Genomic DNA, 26,289 nt, shown 5'->3' on the forward strand with positions numbered 1-26,289 from the left:
CTTTTTGCTTTGGCACTTTAACTTTATAGGTGAGATCCTTAAATTCTATATCAATATTGCGTACGATACTGGTGTTTTTCAACATTTTTGAATTCTCCATTTCTAACTCCATTGTGTTTTAAATTTTGTTCTTTTCACCTTCGCTTTTTTTATAACACTTTTAAATACTTTAAGATTTTCTTTCAAAATCTCAAAAATTTTCAAAATTTATTTCAATTTATAACTGGCAAATGTATAAAAACATATTTTTATGGAATTAACAAAAAAAAAAAAACTGTTGATTAACTGTAAAGAGAATGAGAAAAAACGATAATAAAATTTAGTTAATAATTTCAATATTTAAGTGTTTTAAAGGGCATTGAATAAACAAATAATATTGTTAATTAAACAATAATTACAATAATAAAAAAAACTACTATTCACTACCAGTTAATCAAACCTTGACTTTGAAAATACTATGTTTGAAAAAAAAAGTTAATAAATAAATAAAATAATTAATTAAATTTATACTGAAGTGCAGTCAACGTTTTTCTTGGCTGTGGTTTTTATTGTTATTTATTATTATTATTAATATAATTTTGTTTTATTACCAACAATTGTTGGTTTTCTTAATACAATGTAATAAACCATTTGTCATTAAATTAACATTTTTAAGAGCCTTTTAGATGACACATCATGTGTATAATTTTTATATTTTATCAAGTTTAAACAAAAACATTAAAAATTAACCGTTAATTTAAATATTGGGCAACTTTAAAGATTAATGTCGGACATTTCTTAATAATTAAAACCAAAAACACCCGAGCGTCAAAATGAAGCAGCATATATTCTATAGTCCAGACTATAGACTATTCTATAGTCCATACTATGACTATTCTGTAGTCCAAACTATAGACAGTTCCATAGTCCTGACTATAGACAGTTCCATAGTCCAGACTATAGAGAGTTCTATTGACCAGACTATAGACAGTTCTATAGTCCATACTATAGACAATTCTATAGTCCAGACTATTGACAGTTCTATAGTCCAGACTATATACAGTTCTATAGTCCAGACTATAGAAAGTTTTATAGTCCAGACTATAGACAGTTCTATAGTCCAGACTATAGACTGTTAAAATAGTCCAGACTATAGACAGTTCTATAGTCCAGACTATAGACTGTTCTATAGTCCAGACTATAGACAGTTCTATAGTCCAGACTATGGACAGTTTTATAGTCCAGACTATAGACTGTTCTATAGTCCAGACTATAGACTGTTCTATAGTCCAGACTATAGAAAGTTCTATAGTCCAGACTATAGACAGTTCTATAGTCCAGACTATAGACAGTTCTATAGTCCAGACTATAGACAGTTCTATAGTCCAGTCTATAGACAGTTCTATAGTCCAGACTATAGACAGTTCTATAGTCCAGACCATAGACAGTTCTATAGTCCAGACTATATACAGTTCTATAGTCAAGACTATAGACAGTTCTATAGTCCAGACTATATACAGTTCTGTAGTCCAGACTATAGACTGTTAAAATAGTCCAGACTATAGACAGTTCTATAGTACAGACTATAGACTGTTCTATAGTCCAGACTATAGACAGTTCTATAGTCCAGACTATGGACAGTTCTATAGTCCAGACTATGGACAGTTTTATAGTGTAGACTATAGACTGTTCTATAGTCCAGACTATAGACTGTTCTATAGTCCAGACTATAGACTGTTCTATAGTCCAGACTATAGACTGTTCTATAGTCCAGACTATAGAATGTTCTATAGTCCAGACTATAGACTGTTCTATAGTCCAGACTATAGACAGTTCCATAGTCCATACTATAGACAGTTCTATTGTCCAGACTATAGACAGACTATAGAAAGTTCTATAGTCCAAACTATAGACAATTCTATAGTCCAGACTATTGATAGTTCTATAGTCCAGACTATATACAGTTCTATAGTCCAGACTATAGACAGTTCTATAGTCCAGAATATAAACAGTTCTATAGTCCAGACTATAGACTATTCTATAGTACAGACTATAGACAGTTCCATAGTCCAGACTATAGACAGACAATAGATAGTTCTATTGTCCAAACTATAGACAATTCTATAGTCCAGACTATTGACAGTTCTATAGTCCAGACTATATACAGTTCTATAGTCCAGACTATAGACAGTTCTATAGTCCAGACTATAAACAGTTCTATAGTCCAGACTATAGACAGTTCTATAGTCCAGACTATAAACAGTTCTATAGTCCAGACTATAGACAGTTCTATAGTCCAGACTATAGACAGTTCTATAGTCCAGACTATAGACAGTCCTATAGTCCAGACTATAGATAGTTCTATAGTTCAGACTATATACAGTTCTATAGCCCATACTATAGACAGTTCTATAGCCCAGACTATAGACAGTTCTATAGCCCAGACTATAGACAGTTCTATAGCCCAGACTATAGACAGTTCTATAGCCCAGACTATAGACAGTTCTATAGCCCAGACTATAGACAGTTCTATAGCCCAGACTATAGACAGTTCTATAGCCCAGACTATAGACAGTTCTATAGTCCAGACTATAGACAGTTCTATAGTCCAGACTATGGACAGTTCTATAGTCCAGACTATGGACAGTTTTATAGCCCAGACTATAGACTGTTCTATAGTCCAGACTATAGACTGTTCTATAGTCCAGACTATAGACTGTTCTATAGTCCAGACTATAGACTGTTCTATAGTCCAGACTATAGACTGTTCTATAGTCCAGACTATAGACTGTTCTATAGTCCAGACTATAGACTGTTCTATAGTCCAGACTATAGACTGTTCTATAGTCCAGACTATAGACTGTTCTATAGTCCAGACTATAGACTTTTCTATAGTCCAGACTATAGACTTTTCTATAGTCTAGACTGTAGACTTTTCTATAGTCCAGACTGTAGACTTTTCTATAGTCCAGACTGCTCTATAGTCCAGACTATAGACTGTTCTATAGTCCAGGCTATAGACTGTTCTATAGTCCAGACTATAGACTGTTCTATAGTCCAGACTATAGACTGTTCTATAGTCCAGACTATAGACTGTTCTGTAGACCAGACTATAGACTGTTCTATAGTCAATACTATAGACTATTCTATAGTCCAGACTATAGACTGTTCTATAGTCCAGACTAAAGACCGTTCTATAGTCCAGACTATAGACTTTCCTATAGTCCAGGCTATAGACTTTTCTATAGTCCAGACTGTAGACTTTTCTATAGTCCAGACTGTAGACTTTTCTATAGTCGAGACTACAGACTGTTCCATAGACCAGACTATAGACAGTTCCATAGACCAGACTATAGACTGTTCTGTAGACCAAACTATAGACTGTTCTATAGTCATGACTATAGACTGTTCTATAGTCTGGACTATAGACTGTTCTATAGTCCAGACTATAAACTGTTCTATAGTCCAGACTATAGACTGTTCTATAGTCCAGACTATAGACTGTTCTATAGTCCAGACTATAGACTGTTCCATAATCCAGACTATAGACTGTTCTATAGTTTAGACTATAGACTGTTCTATAGTCCAGAATAAAGACTGTTCTATAGTCCACACTATAGACTGCTCTATAGTCCACACTATAGATTGCTCTATAGTCCACACTATAGACTGCTCTATAGTCCAGGCTGTAGGTTATTCTATAGACTATTTAATAGCCCAGACTTTTGACTACTAGAAAGTCCAGGCTATAAACTATTCTACAGTCCAAACTCTTTTGTATTTTTAAATATTATTTTATTTTACTAATCTCAAATTTCTTACTATAGAAAATCAATTAAACTGTCTATCATGTTAATTATTATGTTTTTACAATATTTTACAATTAAATTGTTAAGTTTTTTCAATAATAAAACAATTAAACAACAACTCTGAACAATGAATAAATGTTATTTATATTCAGGAGATGAATATATCTAACTATTGTCGTCTATGTAATAAATTGACTTAAGTGATTTTTTTTTTTCTCAAAACTGACCAAGACCTAATTTTCCTCAAAAGTTCATCAAGCTACTTTCTCCATACATAAATATCTTGTAAAGTTATAAAGTTAATGTTTCTTATTATCTTACATTTAAGTAGTTCAAAGTTTCAACAAAAAGTTTAAAGAAAATAAAACAATTTTTAAAATTTCAGTTGAGTCATTAAAGTGTCATGTAAGTGACTAAAACATTGCTTGCATGTACTAAATAGTATGTAGTATGTAATAGTTGTTGCAACTTAATAATAGCAATTGTTTTCAAAGTTAAGGTTAAGTTTAATGATTAAATAAAATGTCATTTATTATTTTAATTAATGTGTTGTTGTGTTTATTTTTATAACTGTATTACAAAATGTTGATAAAAATATGTAATTGTTTTAACAGTTTTCCAAATGTAGTTTTTTATTAATGGATTACACAAAAGTTTTTTATGTATAATAATAAAAAAAATTGCATTGTGTTTTTCTAAATATTAACTACAAGCTGTTAAATAAATAAAAAATAAGATAACGGAAAATATTAAATTATCACAATTAGAAAACTATTATTAGAGTATAATATTGGAGATTGGAATTTTAACCCTTACTAAACTTAACGGGTTCTATATATTGCGTTTAATAATTATTTTTTCCGTTATTTTTTATAGTCTGGACTATAGAATAATTTAATTTAATAAGTCTGGACTGTATAGAATAGTCATAGTCTGGGCTATAGAGTAGTCTACAGTCTGGACTGTAGTATAGTCCATAGTCTAGACTGTAGTAAAGTCTGTAGTCTGGTCTATAGTCTGGTCTATAGTCTGGACTATAGAATAGTCTACAGTCCGGACTATAGAACACTCTTTAGTCCTGACTATAGAATAGTCTATAGTATGAACAATAGAATAGTCTATTGTCTGGGCTATAGAATAGTCTATTTTCTAGGCTATAGAATAGTCTATTGTCTGGACTATACAATAGTCTAAAGTCTGGACTATAGAGTAGTCTACAGTCTGGAATGTAGTATAGTCTATAGTCTGTAGTCTGGACTATAGAATGGTATAGTCTGGTCTATAGAGTAGTCTACAGTGTGGACTGTAGTATAGTCTATAGTCTGGACTGTAGTATAGTCTACAGTCTGGACTATAGAATAGTCTATAGTCCAGACGATAGATTATACTACAGTCCACTCTGTAGACTACTCTAGTCTGGACAACAGAATAGTCCATTTTCTGGGTTAAAAAATGGTCTGTACTCTGGACTATAGAATAGTCTACAGTCTGAACTATAGAGTAGTCTACAGTCTGGACTATAGAGTGGTCTGTAGTCTGGACCATAGAGTAATCTATAGTCTGGGCTATAGAGTAGTCTATAGTGTGGACTATAGAACAGTCTATAGTGTGGACTATAGAAAAGTCTATAGTGTGGACTATAGAACAGTCTATAATCTGGACTATATAGAATAGCCCATAGTCTGGAATATAGAATAGTCCGTAGTATGGACTATAGAATAGTCTACAGTATGGACAATAAATAGTCTATTGTCTGGGCTATAGAATAGTCTATAGTCTGGACTATAGAATAGTCTACAGTGTGGACTATAAAATAGTCTATAGTATGGACTACAAAGTTGTATTGGACTATATAGATTAGTCTATAGTCTTGACTATAGAATATTCCATAGTCTGAAATATAGAATAGTCTATAGTCTGGACTGGACTATAGAATAGTCCATAGTCTTGACTATGAATAGTTCATAGTCTTCACAATAGAATAGTCTATTGTATGGACTATAGAATAGTCTATAGTCTGGATTATAGAATAGTGTATAGTCTGGACTGGACTATAGAATAGTCCATAGTCTTGACTATAGAATAGTTCGTAGTCTTCACCAAAGAATAGTCTATTGTATGGACTATAGAATAATCTATAGTCTGGATTATAGAATAGAGTATAGTCTGGACTATAGAATAGTTTATAGTCTTGACTATAGAATATTCCATGGTCTGAAATATAGAATAGTCTATAGTCTGGACTGTAGAATAATCTAAAGTCTTGACTATAGAATAGTCTATAGTATGGACTATAAAATAGTCTATAGTCTGGACTATAGAAAAATCTATAGTCTGGACTATAGAATAGTCTATAGTCAAGAATATAGAATAGTCTATAGTCTGGACTAAAGAATAGTCTATAATCTGGGGTATAGAATGGTCTAGACTATAGAATGGTCTATAGCTTGAACTATATAAAATAGTATATAGTCTGGACTATGGAATAGTCTATAATCTGGACTATAGAATAGTATATAGTCTGGACTATAGATTGGTGTATAGTCTGGACTATAGATTAGTCTATAGTCTGGACTAAAGATTAGTCTATAGTCTGGACTACAAATTAGTCTATCGTCTGTCCTTTAAAATATTCTAGTTTATAGAATAGTTTGTAGTCAAGACTATACAATAATCTATACTATAGAAAAGTCTATAGTTTGTACCATTTAATTGTCTTCATCTGACCTATAGAATAGTTTATAGACTGGGTTATAGAGTAGAGTATGGCTTGAGCTATAGTATAAATAATTAGCACATCTAACTTAACCTAGATTTAAAAGAAAACATTTATGTTGCTACTCTTAACCTAGAGATAGAGCACGTATGACTTTCGCTATCTCTTAGTTAAGAAATTAAAAAAAAAAAAATAATAATAATTAAATTTAATATAATTTCACATTGTCCTTGAAATTTATGAAATTGAAACCAAAAAACTAAAAGAATATTAATTTTTAAATTTGTTTACTTCTGTAGTTTTGCTACCAACTACTGACCCTAATGCGAACAAAAAAATAAAAACAAAATAATAAAAAGAAATAATAATAACAGAACAGAATAATAGACGCCTCAAGCAGACGCTAAACGCTGACGTTGTATTTTAATATATATTTTTTTTAATATTGTAATAAATTTACAATAGTGGTGTTCTAAAAAGCGTGTTTTTTTGTATATTTGTAAACGTTGCAATAATATTTGTAAAGCCAAAAACAATTTACAATATAGCTAAATCGTTATAAACAACTGTTATATTGAAACATTGCAAAAACGCTAAACCATTTTATGTATTGCGAATAAGCAATGGTGTGACTATTGCAATTCAACGTATTTTATTGCAAGATTGCATTAATATTATGCAACACCATTTCCCCTAAACTCTGAACTACTCCATTGAAATCATCTCGTGATACGAAATCAAACGAACTAATCACTCATTATTATTATAATTATTACATTGTATTAATTTTTAAATATACATTTGTAATTTGATAAAAATTTCCCAGAATGAATGGCGGATACACCAAATAAATGAATCAGTATTAGAAATATTGTCGTATTTAAAACAAACGAAACAAACAAATAAATAAGTTATCAATAAATTGAACTTTGCACTTGTCTAGACAACTACACTTGTACACCAAACATAACATGATCAGAAATTATCTGAGATCAAACATAATAAACTCGTTGCCATGTATTATTTATTTAAATTAAACATTCACACACGTGCCATTTATAAAGATTGCTATTTTTATGACAATTTTTTTATTCTAATTAGATTTTATTTTAGGCTTTAGGTATTTCTGAAAATACGTGTTTTTATTATTTTATCACAAACATAATGAAAATTAAAGATTCATTTACATTTTATAGTTATAAAATATTAAAAAAAAATCAATGTGGACTTTGATTATGTAAACTAAGCCGGCAAATTGATCCCAGCCTCCCAGCCGCTGATTATTTGAAGGGGAAATAAGTCAATTTAACGATTAATTTAATGAATATATAGACATACATATGTATGTAAACATTTTTTTAATTTGTTAATAAGTATTAAACTAATTATTTATATAAGAGGAAATTTCTTTAATTGGAAACCGATAAGCTTAATCGTTATAAAAGTTCGAAACACTTTTCAATCATAGAACTTTATTAAAATAGTTTGTCCAGTTTATATAGTTAGATTCATTCATAAACAGTTTCATAATTTCAGATTGCAATTAATATGTGCTCAGTCTCAGTTGAACCTTAATCTGAGTCTTGCTAATAGAGCAATTTATACTCACTACTTTATTTATACTAACTAACTAACGAACGAACGACGAACGAACGAACGAAGAACGAACGAACGAACGAACGAGAACGAACGAACGAACGAACGAACGAACGAACGAACGAACGAACGAAACGAACGAACGAACGAACGAACGAACGAACAACGAACGAACGAACGAACGAACGAACGAACGAACGAACGAACGAACGAACGAACGAAGAACGAAAGAACGAAGAGAACGAACGAACGAACGAAACGAACGAACGAACGAACGAACGAACGAACGAAGGAACGAACGAACGAACGAACGAACGAAGAACGAACGAACGAACGAACGAACGAACGAACGAAAACGAACGAACGAACGAACGAACGAAGAACGAAACGAACGAACGAACGAACGAACGAAACGAACGAACGAACGAACGAACGAACGAACAAACCGAACAAGAACGAACGAACGACGAACGAACGAACGAACGAACGAACGAAAACGAACGAACGAACGAACGAAACGAACGAACGAACGAACGAAACGAACGAACGAACGAACGAACGAACGAACGAGAACGAAACGAACGAACGAACGAACGAACGAACGAACGAACGAACGAACGAAGAACGAACGAACGAACGAACGAACGAACGAACGAACGAACGAACGAACGAACTAACGAACGAACGAACGAACGAACGAACGAACGAGAACGAACGAACGAACGAACGAACGAACGAACGAACGAACGAACGAACGAACGAACGAACGAACGAACGAACGAACGAACTAACGAACGAACTAACTAAACTAACGAACGAACGAAGAACGAACTAACGAACTAAAACTAACTAACTAACGAACTAACGAAAACTAACTAACTAACTAACTAACTAACTAAACTAACGAACGAACTAACTAACTAACTACTAACTAACTAACTAACTAAACTAAAACTAACTAAAACTAACTAACTAACTAACTAACTAACTAACTAACTAACTAACTAACCAACTAACTAACTAACTCTTTCTATAAAAAGCTGTGTAAACAAGACACTTTTCTATAGAAAATTGTTTAAAGAAGACACTTTTGATAGAAAACTGTATAAAGAAAACAATTTTCTACAGAAAACTTTTTTATATAGAAAACTGCATAAAGAAGACACTTTTGTATAGAAAACTGTATAAAGAAGACACTTCTCTATAGAAACTGTATAAAGAAGACATTTCTCTATAGAAAACTGTGTAAAGAAGACACTTTTCTACAGAAAACCGTAAAAAAACACTTTTCTATAGAAAATTTTATAAAAAGATACGTTTGTATAGAAAACTGTATAAAGAAGACATTTCTGTATAAAGATGTCACTTTTCTATAGAAAACTGAATAAAAAACTGTATAAAGAATACACTCTTCTATAGAACACTGTATAAAGAAGACACTTTTCTATAGAAAACTATAGAAAGAAGACTCTTTTCTATAGAAAGCTGTATAAAGAACACATTTTTTTATTGAAAACTGTCAAAAGAAAACACTTTTCTATTGAAAACTGTAAAAAAGAAGACACTTTTTTCTTTAAAAAACTTTTCTATAGAAAACTGTATAAAGAAGACATTTTTCAATTGAAAACTGTATAAAGAAGACACTTTTTTATAGAAAACTATATTAAGAACACATTTTTGTATAGAAAGCTGTGTAAATGAGACACTTTCCTATAGAAAACTGTATAAATTAGTAGATAATATATTAAGTAATTAGTAAAGTAGATTAAAAGAAAATAATATTAAAAAATCATTTAATTTATTATGCAATTATTAAAAAAATCCAAGATTTTTCCCAAATATATTGAAACGTATTGCATGCGTATTTAATTAATAATGCATTTGAAATGTATTTAAGAATAAACGTTTAACTTTTTAATTGTTAAATAAAACATAATAATTATAGAGTAATTTCCACTAATTATTTATTAATTACACTTATAGGGAAAATTTTCTCTAGAATATTATATCAAATTATCAATGACAAGATGTACTTATTAATTGAAGTAATAAATTACTATTAATTATTTATTTTTTTAATTTTCAAAATAAGTTTTTTTTTATGTGTGAATAACACTTCTAGAACTATCATTTAAATTGTCTATCAATTATTAACATCTGATTAATTTTTTAGATAAATTAAATCACTCACTCACTTCAAAATATAAGTTGTTGTTTAAACGTCACTTAAGAATATCAATTTTTAAACAAATTAATAATTTAAATATAAAGTATTTATTTTGTAGCACTTTTTTCTTTAAAATAAATAAATATACTTTTTGATTTCAAACACTTGATTTTTATTTATTTGATTTGACAAGCAACAATAACAACAAAGTTTGAATTACTTTTGCCAAAAAGCCAGAAATAAAACTAAAAGACGTCTTAGCCGGTATCCGTCGTGTTAAAAACTGCGGAAACAACTAGAGAATTGAGTGTGGTGCACAGTATACAATAATAAAAACCGGACTAGACCCATAGTAGACAACGAATTATGATTTACACACATTGTTATGAGGGGAAGTATAGCTAAAGCTGACCTTTGGAAATTGTTAAATTGTTTATTATCTATAGAAAAGTATCTTTTTTGGGTATTTTTTTCTATAGAAAAGTGTTTTCTTTATACAGTTTTCTATAGCAAGAAATCTTGTTAAAGCATTTTTCTATTGAAAGGTGTCTTTATGAATTCTCTTTAGAAAACTTTTAAAAATGTTTTCTCATTCACAAGATTTTATTGCAACGTGTCTTTTTTACATAATTTTCCATAGAAGTATGTCTTTTTTAGAAAAGTTTTTCTAGAAAAGTGTTTTCCCATTTCGATTTAAAGAATCGATGAGTGTATCTTGTAAGAAAAAAGTCGAAGAATCAATTTTTCAAATAATAGTCGGAAAAAGTCGAAATTTTAAATTAAGTTAAAATATTTTTCGAAAGTCGCAAAGTCGACTTTCTTATAACGCAAAGTAGACTTTTTAGTTAGCTAGTGAGTGAGTGAGTGAATTATGCATAGAAAATTGTCTTCTTTATACAGTTTTCTATAGAAAAGTGTCTTATTTACACAGTTTTCTATAGAAAAGTGTATTATTTATACAGTTTTCTATAAAAAGGTATCTTCTTTATACAGTTTTCTATAGAAAAGTGTCTTCTTTATACAGTGTCTTTTTTGTACAGTTTTGTCTAGAAAAGTGTGTTCTTTATACCTTTATATTCTATAGAAAAGTGTATTCTTTACTATAGAAAAGTGTCTTATTTACACAGTTTTCTATAGAAAAGTGTATTCTTTACATAGTTTTCTATAAAAAGTTGTTTTCTTTTTACAGTTTTCTACAGAAAAGTGTCTTCTTTATACAGTTTTCTACAGAAAAGTATCTTTATACAGTTTTCTATAGAAAGGTGTCTTCTTTATACAGTTTTCGGCAGAAAAGTGTCTTTTTTAAACAGTTTTCTATAGAAAAGTATCATCTTCTCACAGTTTTCTACAGAAAAGTGTGTTCTTTACACAGTTTTCTACAGAAAAGTGTCTTCTTTACACTTTTTATAGGAAAGTGTCTTCTTTACACAGTTTTTCTATGGGAAAATGTTTTTTTCTAACAAACTAACTAACTAACTAACTAACTAACTAACTAACTAACTAACTACTAACTAACTAACTAACTAACTAACTAACTAACTAACTAACTAACTAACTAACTAACTAACTAACTAACTACCTAACTAACTAACTAACTAACTAACTAACTAACTAACTAACTAACTAACTAACTAACTAACTAACTAACTAACTAACTAACTAACTACTAACTAACTAACTAACTAACTAACTAACTAACTAACTAACTAACTAACTAACTAACTAACTAACTAACAACTAACTAACTAACTAACTAACTAACTAACTAACTAACTAACTAACTAACTAACTAAACTAACTAACTACTAACTAACTAACTAACATACTAACTAACTAACTAACTAACTAACTAACTAACTAACTAACTAACACTAACTAACTAACTAACTAACTAACTAACTAACTAACTACTAACTAACTAACTAACTAACTAACTAACTAACTAACTAACTAACTAACTACTAACTAACTAACTAACTAACTAACTAACTAACTAACTAACTAACTAACTACTAACTAACTAACTAACTAACTAACTAACTAACTAACTAACTAACTAACTAACTAACTAACTACTAACTAACTAACTAACTAACTAACTAACTAACTAACTAACTAACTAACTAACTAACTAACTAGCTAACTAACTACTAACTAACTAACTAACTAACTAACTTACTAACTAACTAACTAACTAACTAAATAACTACTTAGTTAGATTCAGTTGGTTCCATAAAATTGCTGAATTCTTTTCAGCTTTTTGTATGAGATCCATCTTCGCATACCTTCCCCTCCTATCTTCATCACTCAAGTGTAAATTGTAAACAGAATTGCCAACAAAAATAACAAACAATCACACTCATAAAAGATTAGGTCTAAAACCAACCAACTTTTTTACTACTTACGATTAGTGGTTAATGAAAAACAACAAAAAATAAATTAAATGTAAAAATTGCCGATGCAAAACACGTTAGCACATATTTTTTTAATATATTTTTTATTACGTACTAGTTGTTGTTGCGTTTTTATACTTAATATTAAATTTAAAGGCCCAATTATAAAAACATAGCAGAAAAAACACATAAAGAAACGCAGAAAAATATTAAAAAAATAAGAACGCAGACGTATTAAACGTTACTACGCAAAATTTCAAGTTTACGCATTTATTTACAATGTTAGCCCTTCTTCATCTGTAACTTTATCTGATTCTTTTTCCAATGTGTTTTTAATGTTTACGTAGTAGACCGCAACAGACGACAGCAACTAGCACTGCTAGTCTAGCCGTGAGAGAACAAAGACTTAAGAAATAAACAAAACTATATTTGGGTTTCAGAACTAGTGGATTTGTAAAGTAAACACAGTGAAGCCTGGCTAAAGTGATTCATTTGTTTTAAATATAAATTTATCAAAGAAATTTGGGGGGTTCATATTTATAACAAATGTTAGCAACATGGATTTGATAACTAAATCGATTTGATAACGATAAGGTTTACCACCGACAGGCTATTAGTTAGTAGGGTTCTATAAATCAACTTTCGAATAATCGACTTTTTGTCGAAAAGTCGAAGTCGACTATTTTGTTCCTAAAAAGTCGATAACTCGACTATCGTCTATGAAAAAAGTCGAAAAGTCGACTTTATAAATAAAAGTCGACAAAAGTCGAAAAGTCAAAAAATCGGAAAGTCGAAAAAAGTCGAAAAGTCGAAAAGTCGAAAAAAGTTGAAAAGTCGAAAAAAGTCGATAAGTCGAAAAAAGTCGATAAGTCGAAAATAGTCGAAGAAAGTCGAAAAAAAGTCGAAAAAAGTCGAAAAGTCGGAAAAAGTCAAAAAGTCGAAAAGAGTCGAAAAGTGGATAAAAGTTGAAAAGAGTCGAAAAGAGTCGAAAATTTTAAAAAAGTGGAAAAGAGGTCAAAAACTCTAAAATAGTCGGAAAAACTCGAAAAAAGTAAAAAAATAGTCGAAATAAATCGAAAATAGTCAAAAAGTCGTAAAAAATCAAAAAGTCGGAAAGGTCGAAAAGTCGGAAAAAGTCGAAAAAAGTCGAAAAAAAGTCGAAAAGTCGAAAAAAGTCGAAAAAAAAGTCGGAAAAAGTCGAAAAGTCGACCATTTATAAAATACTAAAAGTCGAAAAGTATAAAAGTCGACTTTTAAATAAATGAAAAAGGTCGAAAAGTCGAAAAATAGACTTTTCATAAAATGGAAAAAGTCGAAAGGTCGAAAAGTCGACTTTTAACTAAATGCAAAAAGTCGAAAAGTCGACTTTTCGTTTCAACTATAGAACCTAGGGTTCTATAAATCGACTTTCGAATAATCGAACAATCGACTTTTGTCGAAAAAAAGTCGAAGTCGACTATTTTGTTCCTAAAAAGTCGATAACTCGACTATCGTCTATGAAAAAAGTCGAAAAGCCGACTTTGTAAATAAAAGTCGACAAAAGTCGAAAAGTCAAAAAATCGGAAAGTCGAAAAGTCGAAAAAAGTTGAAAAGTCGAAAAAAGTCGATAAGTCGAAAATAGTCGAAGAAAGTCGAAAAAAGTCGAAAAGTCGAAAAAAGTCGGAAAAAGTCGAAAAGTCGAAAAGAGTCGAAAAGTCGATAAAAGTCGAAAAGAGTCCAAAATTTTAAAAAGTGGAAAAGAGGTCAAAAACTGAAAAACTCGAAAAAAGTAAAAAAATAGTCGAAAATAGTCGAAATAAATCGAAAATAGTCGAAATAAATCGAAAATAGTCAAAAAGTCGTAAAAAATCAAAAAGTCGAAAAGTCGGAAAAAGTCGAAAAGTCGAAAAGTCGGAAAAGTCGAAAAGTCGGAAAAAGTCGAAAAGGTTTATTTCTTCGAATTTGATGTAATATACTAATAACTAACTACTGTTCATTATAGCTTAACTCCACAGTATTCTTTTTAATTTGTAAGTCAATATTTATAGCGGCTGACTCTTCTAAACTGTGGCTCCTCTTCTTATTCACGCCTAATAATATTTATAGTATTGTACATGTTAAAATCACCATACAATACAACAATATTTATTTAAATACAACCTTCAACTGGTTTATTTTGTTTTTTTTTTCATAACGACAAGGTGATTTCCAAACTAATATTCTATATGGAAGTTTAAACGTATAATATACACGTCTTATTGTATTTCGTAAATATCAAAAAGAAAATAAAATTAAAACAAAAAATCAAAATATAACAATCAGCAAAAATAATTTTATGCCAATTCATGAGTATTTTACAAAAAATAAATAAAACACTGAATATGTAAGTTTTTAAATAAATCAAAAAAGAAAAGAACCTTTGAAATTAACAAAAAAAAAAAAAAGAATTAAATAAAATATGAGTACGTAAACATTAAAAAAAAGTTTTGTTTTTCAATTAGTAAACAAATATTCGAAATAAATTCCAAAAAAATATGTACATGAACCCATTTAAGGGCGTAATGGGAATTTAATTTTGAAATTAAAATCAAATCAAAAACTCAGCAAATCTGTCACGTTTACTGAAGAGCTATTAAAACATGTTAAATTGTACATAATTATTATTATAAAGATCTTATCATAAACTTTAATTATTCATAAAAAAATACGCTTAAACAAAAATCTAGTTTTTAAAGATGGAATGAGGCCCAAAATTTGATTAAAATTGTTACTTTTGCAAACTGTTAGTCTCAAACGAATAGTTTACTCCTTAATTTCTGATCCACACTAGCTTTGTTTAGGTACGTTTTTATTATAGAGTTTGAGAATTTGTTTTTAAATTATATCTTTACAGTAAAGGTTGAAAGGTCAAGTACAAATTGTTAACATTATATGTTTACATTAAAATACTGTTTAATTATACATTTTTACAACTTACATACATATTAAAAATTACAGTTCTTTGTACACCAAAACGTGCCCCAAGCCATGTATGTCACCGAACGTATAAAAAAACTGAAGCTTAACACATGATCTTATCACAAAAAAAGATCTACTGAGACTGCTACAAATTTATTAAATAAAATTTACGATTTAAAGTTCTTTATACGATTAATGGCTAAAGAACATTAAAATGTAATAAAAAATACTTTACAATAAAATTATTTTTATTGTATTGTGTTAATCATGTGAGAGCCACGATCATAATATAATCTTAATTTATCATTAATTTTATTTTACATATCGTATCTTTTCATCCTACGAAAGTCTTAGCGCTGCAGATTATGTTTAAAAACTATGGTTATAGGCTAAACTCTTAACAGTTTCCGAGATCTCAAAGATTTTGTAGACTTTTGACACAACGAATTGCCTGTAAACCATATCATATGATTCACTAGTCCATAAAATAATCAATAGACACACCACTGGATTATGGACTAACCAATGGACTACTTCAAAGATTTATTTATTGACTAGGCTAGGCTATTATCCATAGACTGTAGTCTATAGACTGTTCTATAGCCTTGTATATAGACAATTCAAAAGCCTAGTCTATAGATTGTTCTATTGCCTAGTCTATATACTGTTCTATAGCCTTGTCTATAGACAATTAAAAAGCCTAGTCTATAGACTGTTCTATTTCCTAGTCTATAGACTGTTCAATAGCAAATTCAATAGACAGTTATATGGCTTAGTCTATAGACTGTTCTATAGCCTAGTCTATAGACTGTTCTATTGCCTAGTCTATAGACTGTTCTATTGCCTAGTCTATAGACTGTTCTACAGCTTAGTCTATAGACTGTCCTATACCCTAGTCTATAGACTGTGCCATTGACAAGTCTATTAACAGTTCAATAGCCTAGTCTATAGACAGTTCTATTACCTAGTCTATAGACTGTTCTTTAGCCTAATCTATAAGACTGTTCTAATGCCTAGTGTATAGACTGTTCTATTGTCTAGTCTATAGACTTTTGTATAGCCTATTCAATAGACTGTTGTATAGCCTAGTCTATAGACTGTTCTAATGTCTAGTGTATAGACTGTTCTATTGTCTAGTCTATAGACTGTCCTAGTTTATATACTGTTCTATAGCCTAGTCTATAGACTGTTCTATAGCCAAATCTATAGACTGGTCTATAGCCTAGTTTACAGATTGTTCTATAGTCTAGTCTATAGACTGGGCTATAGCCCAGTCTATAGACTGTTCTATAGCCTAGTATAAAGACTACTATATAGCTTATTTTATAGACTGTTCTATAGCCTCGACTACAGACTGTTCTACAGCCTAGTCTACAGATTGTTCTATAGTCTAGTCTATAGACTGTTCTATAACCTAGTATGTAGACTGTATATAGCCTAGTCTATAGACTGTTCTACAGCCTAGTCTATATACTATTCTATAGCTTAGTCTATAGACTGTTCTATAGTCTGGTCTATAGACTGTTCCACAGCCTAGTCTATTCTATATTATATTTCCTAGTCTATAGACTGTTCAATAGCAAATTCTATAGACAGTTATATAGCTTAGTCTATAGACTGTTCTATAGTCTAGTCTATAGACTGTTGTATAGCCTATTCAATAGACTGTTGTATAGCCTAGTCTATAGACTGTTCTAATGTCTAGTGTATAGACTGTTCTATTGTCTAGTCTATAGACTGTCCTAGTTTATATATTGTTCTATAGCCTATTCTATAGACTGTTCTATAGCCAAATCTATAGACTGTTCTATAGCCAAATCTATAGACTGTTCTATAGCCAAATCTATAGACTGGTCTATAGCCTAGTTTACAGATTGTTCTACAGTCTAGTCTATAGACTGGTCTATAGACTAGTCTATAGACTGTTCTATAGCCTAGTACATAGACTATTCTATAGCTTATTCTATAGACTGTTCTATAGCCTCGACTATAGACTGTTCTTTAGCCTAGTCTACAGATTGTTCTATAGTCTAGCCTATAGACTGTTCTATAACCTATATAGACTGTATATAGCCTAGTCTATAGACTGTTCTACAGCCTAGTCTATAGACTATTCTATAGCTTAGTCTATAGAGTGTGCTATAGCCTAGTCTATAGATTGTTCTATTGCCAAGTCTATAGACTGTTCTATAGCCTTGTCTATAGACAATTCAAAAGCCTAGTCTATAGACTGTTCAATAGCAAATTCTATAGACAGTTATATAGCTTAGTCTACAGACTGTTCTATAGTCTAGTCTATAGACAGTTCTATAACCTAGCCTATAGACTGTTATATATCCTAGCCTATAGACTGCTATATATCCTAGTCTATAGACTGTTATATAGCCTAGTTTATAGACTGTTCTACAGCCTAATCTATAGACTATTCTATAGCTTAGTCTATAGACTGTTCTATAGCCTAGTCTCTTCTATAGAATACACCAGTCTAGTCTTTAGACTGGTCTGCAGCCTAGTCTATAGACTGTTCTATAGCCTTGACTATAGACTGTTCTATAGCCTAGTCTACAGATTGTTCTATAGTCTAGTCTATAGACTGTTCTATAACGTAGTATGTAGACTGTATATAGCCTAGTCTTTAGACTATTCTATAGCCTAGTCTATAGAATGTTCTAAAGCCTAGTCTATAGACTGTTCTATAGTTTGGTCTATAGACTGTTCTATAGCTTAGTCTATAGACTGTTCTATAGCTTAGTCTATAGACTGTTCTATAGTCTAGTCTATAGACAGTTCTATAACCTAGCCTATAGACTGTTATATAGCCTAGTCTATAGACTGTTATATAGCCGAGTCTATAGACTGTTCTACAGCCTAGTCTATAGACTATTCTATAGCTTAGTCTATAGACTGTTCTATAGCCTAGTCTCTTCTATAGAATACACCATATTAGTGTATGGACCGTTTTATGGAACAGTCTATCGGCTCGTCTATAGAATAGTCTATGGACTATTCTATAGTCTATAGACTAGCCTATAGTCTGTCCTATAGACTGGTCTATAGAATGTTCTGTAGACTAGACTACCCACAGACTAGTAAATAAACACTATGTCGGACTATGCCCTGAGATAGCTCTACTTAAAGATAGAAATGGAAAGTTTTTCTCAGATATCTGTTACAAATTTCCCACTGGGTCTTGACCAAAAAGATATTGTGTTTGTACCCCCCATATATTGATCTTTACCAATAATTACATTTCTAAATTACTCTAGAATGCTTAGCAACCACACAAACATAAATAATTTAGTAAACATTAGGGATGCCAAACGGGACTGGCTTTTACAAATCCCGGGATTCGGGATTTTGAAAATTGCAATCCCGGGATCCCGGGATATTTCGGGATCCCGGGATTTTTCGGGATCCCGGGATTTTTCGGTATTTCGGGATTTTACGGGATTTCGGGATTACATGAATTTAATTATTTTATATATGAAAATCTTTAAATCATCATATTTGTAAAGAAAATTGTTTAATTTTGTGGAAATTTAACAGACAGAAGATATATTTAAATTAAAACAATCCAATTAATTCCAATTTTTAAATAAAAACTTTCAGAATTGAATAATTTCTGAAACTTTTTAAATACATACTTACTTCCTAAATAAAAATAAATATCAAGTTCCGAAATTAGACATAAGCACTTTTTAAAACCTCATACTGTTCCATGTGAACTAATAATTATAACAGATACCAATTCAATTAATCGAACATCAATTTAGAACCTATTCTTTGAAAAATATTTGGAATTTTACTCAAAATACATATTAGTTTTGGAACATATTATTATATTCGTAGTATTAATTTAAAATTTTAGGTGCATTCAGAACAAGGTAATTTACCTTTACCGGTATCATTCAGATTTGTAGAAAGTTAGAAATGTAAAATCCTTTAGTATTGAAAAATAAAGTTTGTATTCGACTGTGCCGAAATTAAATACCCACCATCAAAATATTGTAATGTATTGATATTAATATCAGCATGAATGTGATTTTCAGAGGAGGTCTAATTAGGTTTTTTTGTGTCAATTTTGTTCCAAATTTGCAGCCCAAATAGAATGAGTCTTCTAACTCGTGTTTTCAGCTTACAGACACAGAATGTGTATACTTTTTAGGTCGACCTCTACGACCAACATTGCAATGTGCTAACAAGTAAAAAGTTATAGTTGGGCGAAGCCTACCATACCCTACACCAGTTATAAAAATAAAATGTGATTTATTGTTCATAATAAAGCATCTAAGTTGAATTGTACCTTGCCTCAGATATAATTTAGCTATTTTTTGTTGAATAAAATTGTGTACATTTAAGTCATATTTCCAAGGGGGCTTTGCATAGGGGCTAGGGTCAAATGAGGCCGCATCATCAAAAAATACATCAGGGTCATGAAGGCTAATATAGAACTTGGTTTTGCAGCTTTTTGTCGAGTTACGAGTATATTGAACATAATTATGAACTTAAAAACCCTATTTGGGGGGTTCAGTTGTATGGGGGCTAGGTCAAATATTGGACCGATGTTATCCATTTTCAATAGGATCCGTCTCTAGTACAATAGAAGATCATGCAAAATTTCATTGAATTATCTTCAAAATTGCTGTAGTTTGATTACAAGGTTTACACGGACGGACGACAGACGGACGACAGACGGACGACAGACGGACGGACATAGCTAAATCGACTCAGAAAATGATTCTGAGCCGATTGCTATACTTTAAGGTATAGGACCAATATTATTGTGTGTAACAAACATCAGCACAAACCCAATATACCCTCCCCACTAAAGTGGTGTAAGGTATAAAAACGAAGTGAATAAATAAATTTATATGTGCTATGTGTATGGACTCATACCACTTTAAAAAATAAAAGGTTCAAATGTGTATAAAATTAGCTCTGCGGAATTTTGTTTTGCATGAGTCAAAAATAAAATAAGATCGTAATTTTCAAATTAATGAAAATTATGGCTCAAAAAAAGAAAATAAAAACAGTTTTTTGAAACAAATCCTAATCCCGAAAAAATCCCGGGATTTATTTTCCAAATCCCGGGATTCGGGATTTGCCAATCCCGAAAAATCCCGGGATTTTCGGGATCGGGATTTCGGGATTGGCATCCCTAGTAAACATGTGTATTTATTTGAATAAAATATTTACATTTAAAATTTTTTTCACACAAAAATTCTATATGTTTAACAGCACGTTGGCAAAATTCAATTGTACAAATAAAATAAATATGTATAGTACAATAATATAAAATAGCAAAATTTTTTGCTCTTCTTCATTTAATTAAATTTGTGACAAAAAGTAGAGCAAATAATTGAAAAAAATAAAAAAGTAAACGTTTCCCCCAAATAGATCGTATACGGTGGTCTATTTAGTTATTTATGTATGTAGATTTAATGTTTTCAACAAAATATTAACAGTTTAAAAATAGAGCAAATAATTGATGATATTTTATAAAAATTGAGAAAAAAGAAATCTTGGACATGTTGTAAATTAAGTAAATAAGACTTCGATCTTGAACAGGAATTAGAAAAGGGGTATTTTTAGGTACCTTTGCAAAAGTTTTAGCAAGGAATTGGTTTAAAATTGCTCTTAACAGAGTAATAGAAATTATTTATAGAAATATCGAATATTAAAATAAGTATATTATCAGCTTTTGAAACGTATTCCAAATTTTGGTACAATTAATTTTCTTTTTATGTAGCTCAAAAAGTACTTTTTAATACCAATGCTACAGATTATCAATTTTACATCCCTGCTGCTATACAAATGTAAATTAACAGGCCACGACAGACTCGTAGACAACTTGTAAAAGTATTATTTTGTAAATTTAAAACTAGATTGTATGGCACTATTTTTAAAACCCATTTTATTCATAAAGTACACAAACACATTCATGTACAATATTAAACAAAATGAAATAATAGTAATAATAATAAAAAATACAGAAAAATTCGCACGATAAAAACAAATCACTTGACTTTTGTTTAACATCAACACAAAGATTACGAACGAATGAAAATTGTACACTTGAGTGAACTTAATGTACGCCAGTCAGCCAGCCAACCAGCCAACGGACCGAATGCATGTAATTTCCTTGAACTTGTTGCGCCAAACGGCAACAATGTGAAATTATGACACAAGATAAAAAACTAGTAAGAGATAATAGTCAGTTATGTACGTCCATATGATACCCTACAATGACAAAAATGTTGACTAAAAATCAATACATTCATTCGAAAATGACAGAATGAAAACAGTAGTGACATGAAAGAGCGCGGACAGTCGTCAATTTACAGTACCCAAGTAATGCAGAGAGTGGACATTAAAAAAAACTTAAAGGAAAATGCTCATTGCCTATTGACTCTTTTAGAATAGCTTTCTGGCTGTCTCTTTGTAATCAATGGAGTAACGATTGAATTCCTACTAGAAAAAGCAGGGGTGGTAGGGTTAATAGCTAGTTTAAGACTATCCCCCTGAACTATTGGGTGGGGATCGATAGATATTAAAGACCTAGCAATATTTTTATATGTACATATATATTTATAAAGGACCTTAATCTATGTACTAGTCCATGGACTGGTCTCTGGATACTATTGTATTGCGATGTTTATGGACTATGCTATTGTATATTAAATAGTATATGGACTAGATTGATGGCTAGTCCGTGGACTAGTTTATTGACAAATCTAGGACCAGTTTATTGCCTATTATGAGAACCAGTTTAAAAATGGACAAAAATTGTCAAATCAACGCAGAAAGTGATTTTTATTTACATAGATTTACTCTAAAGTAGGTAGAACCATAATGTTTTCAATGTTACCAACTTAAGCCCAAAGTCATATTGCGTCTTCCCGATTATAGTGGTGTGGGTTATAAATAGGAAAAACTTTTATTTGTTGCTTTTTTTTATTTTAAGCAACAGCCAACTAAATATCAAATGAACGAAACAATGAGTAATAAATATCAGTAGGGGTATTAATGACATAAGATAAATCAAGTATGGTTTATAGTTGGGTCCAAAGATTATATCATTATATCAATAGTATATTAACATTGATAACTAACTAACTAACTAACTAACTAACTAACTAACTAACTAACTAACTAACTAACTAACTAACTAACTAACTACTAACTAACTAACTAACTAACTAACTAACTAACTAACTAACTAACTAACTAACTAACTAACTAACTAACTAACTAACTAACTAACTAACTAACTAACTAACTAACTAACTAACTAACTAACTAACTAACTAACTAACTAACTAACTAACTAACTAACTAACTAACTAACTAACTAACTACTAACTAACTAACTAACTAACTAACTAACTAACTAACTAACTAACTAACTACTACTAACTAACTAACTAACTAACTAACTAACTAACTAACTAACTAACTAACTAACTAACTAACTAACTAACTACTAACTAACTAACTAACTACTAACTAACTAACTAACTAACTAACTAACTAACTAACTAACTAACTAACTAACTAACTAACTAACTAACTAACTAACTAACTAACTAACTAACTAACTAACTAACTAACTAACTAACTAACTAACTAACTAACTAACTAACTAACTAACTAACTAACTAACTAACTAACTACTAACTAACTAACTAACTAACTAACTAACTAACTAACTAACTAACTAACTAACTACTAACTAACTAACTAACTAACTAACTAACTAACTAACTAACTACTAACTAACTAACTAACTAACTAACTAACTAACTAACTAACTAACTAACTAACTAACTAACTAACTAACTAACTAACTAACTAACTAACTAACTACTAACTAACTAACTAACTAACTAACTAACTAACTAACTAACTAACTAACTAACTAACTAACTAACTAACTAACTAACTAACTAACTAACTAACTAACTAACTAACTAACTAACTAACTAACTAACTAACTAACTAACTAACTAACTAACTACTAACTAACTAACTAACTAACTAACTAACTAACTAACTAACTAACTAACTAACTAACTAACTAACTAACTAACTAACTAACTAACTAACTAACTAACTAACTAACTAACTAACTAACTAACTAACTAACTAACTAACTAACTAACTAACTAACTAACTAACTAACTAACTAACTAACTAACTACTAACTAACTAACTAACTAACTAACTAACTAACTAACTAACTAACTAACTAACTAACTAACTAACTAACTAACTAACTAACTAACTAACTAACTAACTAACTAACTAACTAACTAACTAACTAACTAACTAACTAACTAACTAACTAACTAACTAACTAACTAACTACTAACTAACTAACTAACTAACTAACTAACTAACTAACTAACTAACTAACTAACTAACTAACTAACTAACTACTAACTAACTAACTAACTAACTAACTAACTAACTAACTAACTAACTAACTAACTAACTAACTAACTAACTAACTAACTAACTAACTAACTAACTAACTAACTAACTAACTAACTAACTAACTAACTAACTAACTAACTAACTAACTAACTAACTAACTAACTAACTAACTAACTAACTAACTAACTAACTAACTAACTAACTAACTAACTAACTAACTAACTAACTAACTAACCTAACTAACTAACTAACTAACTAACTAACTAACTACTAACTAACTAACTACTAACTAACTAACTAACTAACTAACTAACTAACTAACTACTAACTAACTAACTAACTAACTAACTACTAACTAACTAACTAACTAACTAACTAACTAACTAACTAACTGACCAATTTATGGACTAATATTTGAATTGCTCAGCGGATTAGTCTATTTGCGTTAAAAATTGTTGCACCTAGCAATGAACCACCATAATAAGAATAATGGAAGACAAAAACAATACAGCAAATGTAAACAATCTCCAAACAAAAAAAAACAATTTTTGTGAGAATTGACAAAAATAAATTATTGAAAAGAATAATAACCGTATAAAGATGGCTTAAACGTGATTAAAATATAAATGTACACATTTTAGCATCTAAAATAGCGGAATATTAAAAATTTTTTCAAAACATTAACACAGTAACAAGAATGAAATATGTATTATTTGTTTACCTTTTTTTTCCGACACTTACGCCTAAAACAAAATGGAATTTGAACTATATTATTGATTTGTTTGATGATTAATAAACAAAAAACATTTCTAATTATGCACTTTTGTTATATAATTACTATTAATTATGCACTGCATTCAGAAAATTCATATAAAATTTCTAATAATTTTCCAAATGTTATCAAGACGAACAATAACGTCTAATACTAAGTATTACGCGTTTAATTAATAAATAAAACACGATGTACATTTGTACATAAACAATAATAAAGATTAGAAAATGCAAGCGTAATGAAAGATTGACTGACCGACTACCGGGGCGTTTTAGTTTTATTGAACTATAAATATAATTCTGCAGTATTAAAGTTTATTTATTATTTTTTTTTTTGTCTTCAAAAGATTTCAAAACTTAAAATTGTTTTATTTTTAATATGATTCACTGTTATACTTCATTTTTTTCACAGTTAAAAATAGTTTATTTTTTATCACTTTAAACATAATTAAAACAGTAGACAATTGTTGTTATTTTTATTTTATTACGAATTGTTATGAAAAGTCAATTGCGGAAAATGCATTTTTTTTTTTTTTTGTTAACTTTTATGTACAATTGTTTTTTATCTTTCTCTCATTACTACACAATGTGAGAGCTTTTGTTGTTGCATTTGGTCTAGCTGTTGCTTTTTTATTTATTTAATTTTGTTATTATTATTGTTGTTTGTTGTTAGTTGCTAGAGAGTCGTTAGTGAACTACTCTTATTTGCAGCGAAATATCCGCAAACTAGTCAAACACTAAATGACACACAAGAGTTGCCAACTATTTGATTGTTGCTTCAGAAACTTTGTGTATTTAAGATAAGTTTGTTGTTGTGGTTTAAAAGTCCTCTTTTTTTAAGTACTCTTGTACTCAGGCTATTGTACTATTTAGAACTTTTTGACAACGAAAGATACTGCAGTAGCCCCACGACATATAAAGTACCGTTACTAAGTAGCCCATAAGCTAGTCACTAGATTAAACCATAAATTAATTAATAGAATAGTCTATGGTCTAGTCAATAGACTAATCCATAGAATCCTAGTGGTTAAACTTTCCAACTATTCCATATAATAGTCAATGACTAATCCATAGGCAAATCTATAAACTTATTCATAGATCAATAGATTAGTCCATATACTAGTCAATTGGCTAAGCAATAGAGTAATTCATAGACTAGTCAATCGACTAGTCCATTTACTAAGCCATCGATTAGACTATAGACTAGTCCATAAACTAGGTAGTAGACTAGTCAATAGACTGGGCATTATACTAGTATATAGGCTATTTAATAGACTAGTCCATTGACTAGGCAATCGACTAGTCGAAAGACTAACTAATCCATAGAATTGGTAATAGACTAGTCTATAGCCAATAGATTAATCCAAAGAATAGTTAATAATAATATCGACTTGTCCATACTGTTCAACATATTAGTCCATAAACGAGTCTATAGGGTAGTTAATAGATTAGTCTATAGAATATTTAAAAGACCAATTATTGGGC

At 30.0% G+C, this 26,289-nt stretch overlaps 1 long non-coding RNA gene across 1 annotated transcript; it reads right to left on the reverse strand.

Annotated features, from left to right (window-relative positions):
- On the reverse strand, window positions 1–25,883 carry LOC119614193. The gene is made up of 2 exons (XR_005232311.1): window positions 24,755–25,883; window positions 1–285 (listed from the first exon to the last, which is right to left on the reverse strand). It is a non-coding gene; the product is annotated as an uncharacterized LOC119614193 (long non-coding RNA).
- Between the last annotated feature and the right edge of the window lie 406 nt (window positions 25,884–26,289).

Source organism: Lucilia sericata, unplaced genomic scaffold, assembly GCF_015586225.1.
Source record: "Lucilia sericata isolate MDLA Ls3-8-SP2 unplaced genomic scaffold, ASM1558622v1 Contig002675F_arrow, whole genome shotgun sequence".
NCBI lineage: Eukaryota > Metazoa > Arthropoda > Insecta > Diptera > Calliphoridae > Lucilia > Lucilia sericata.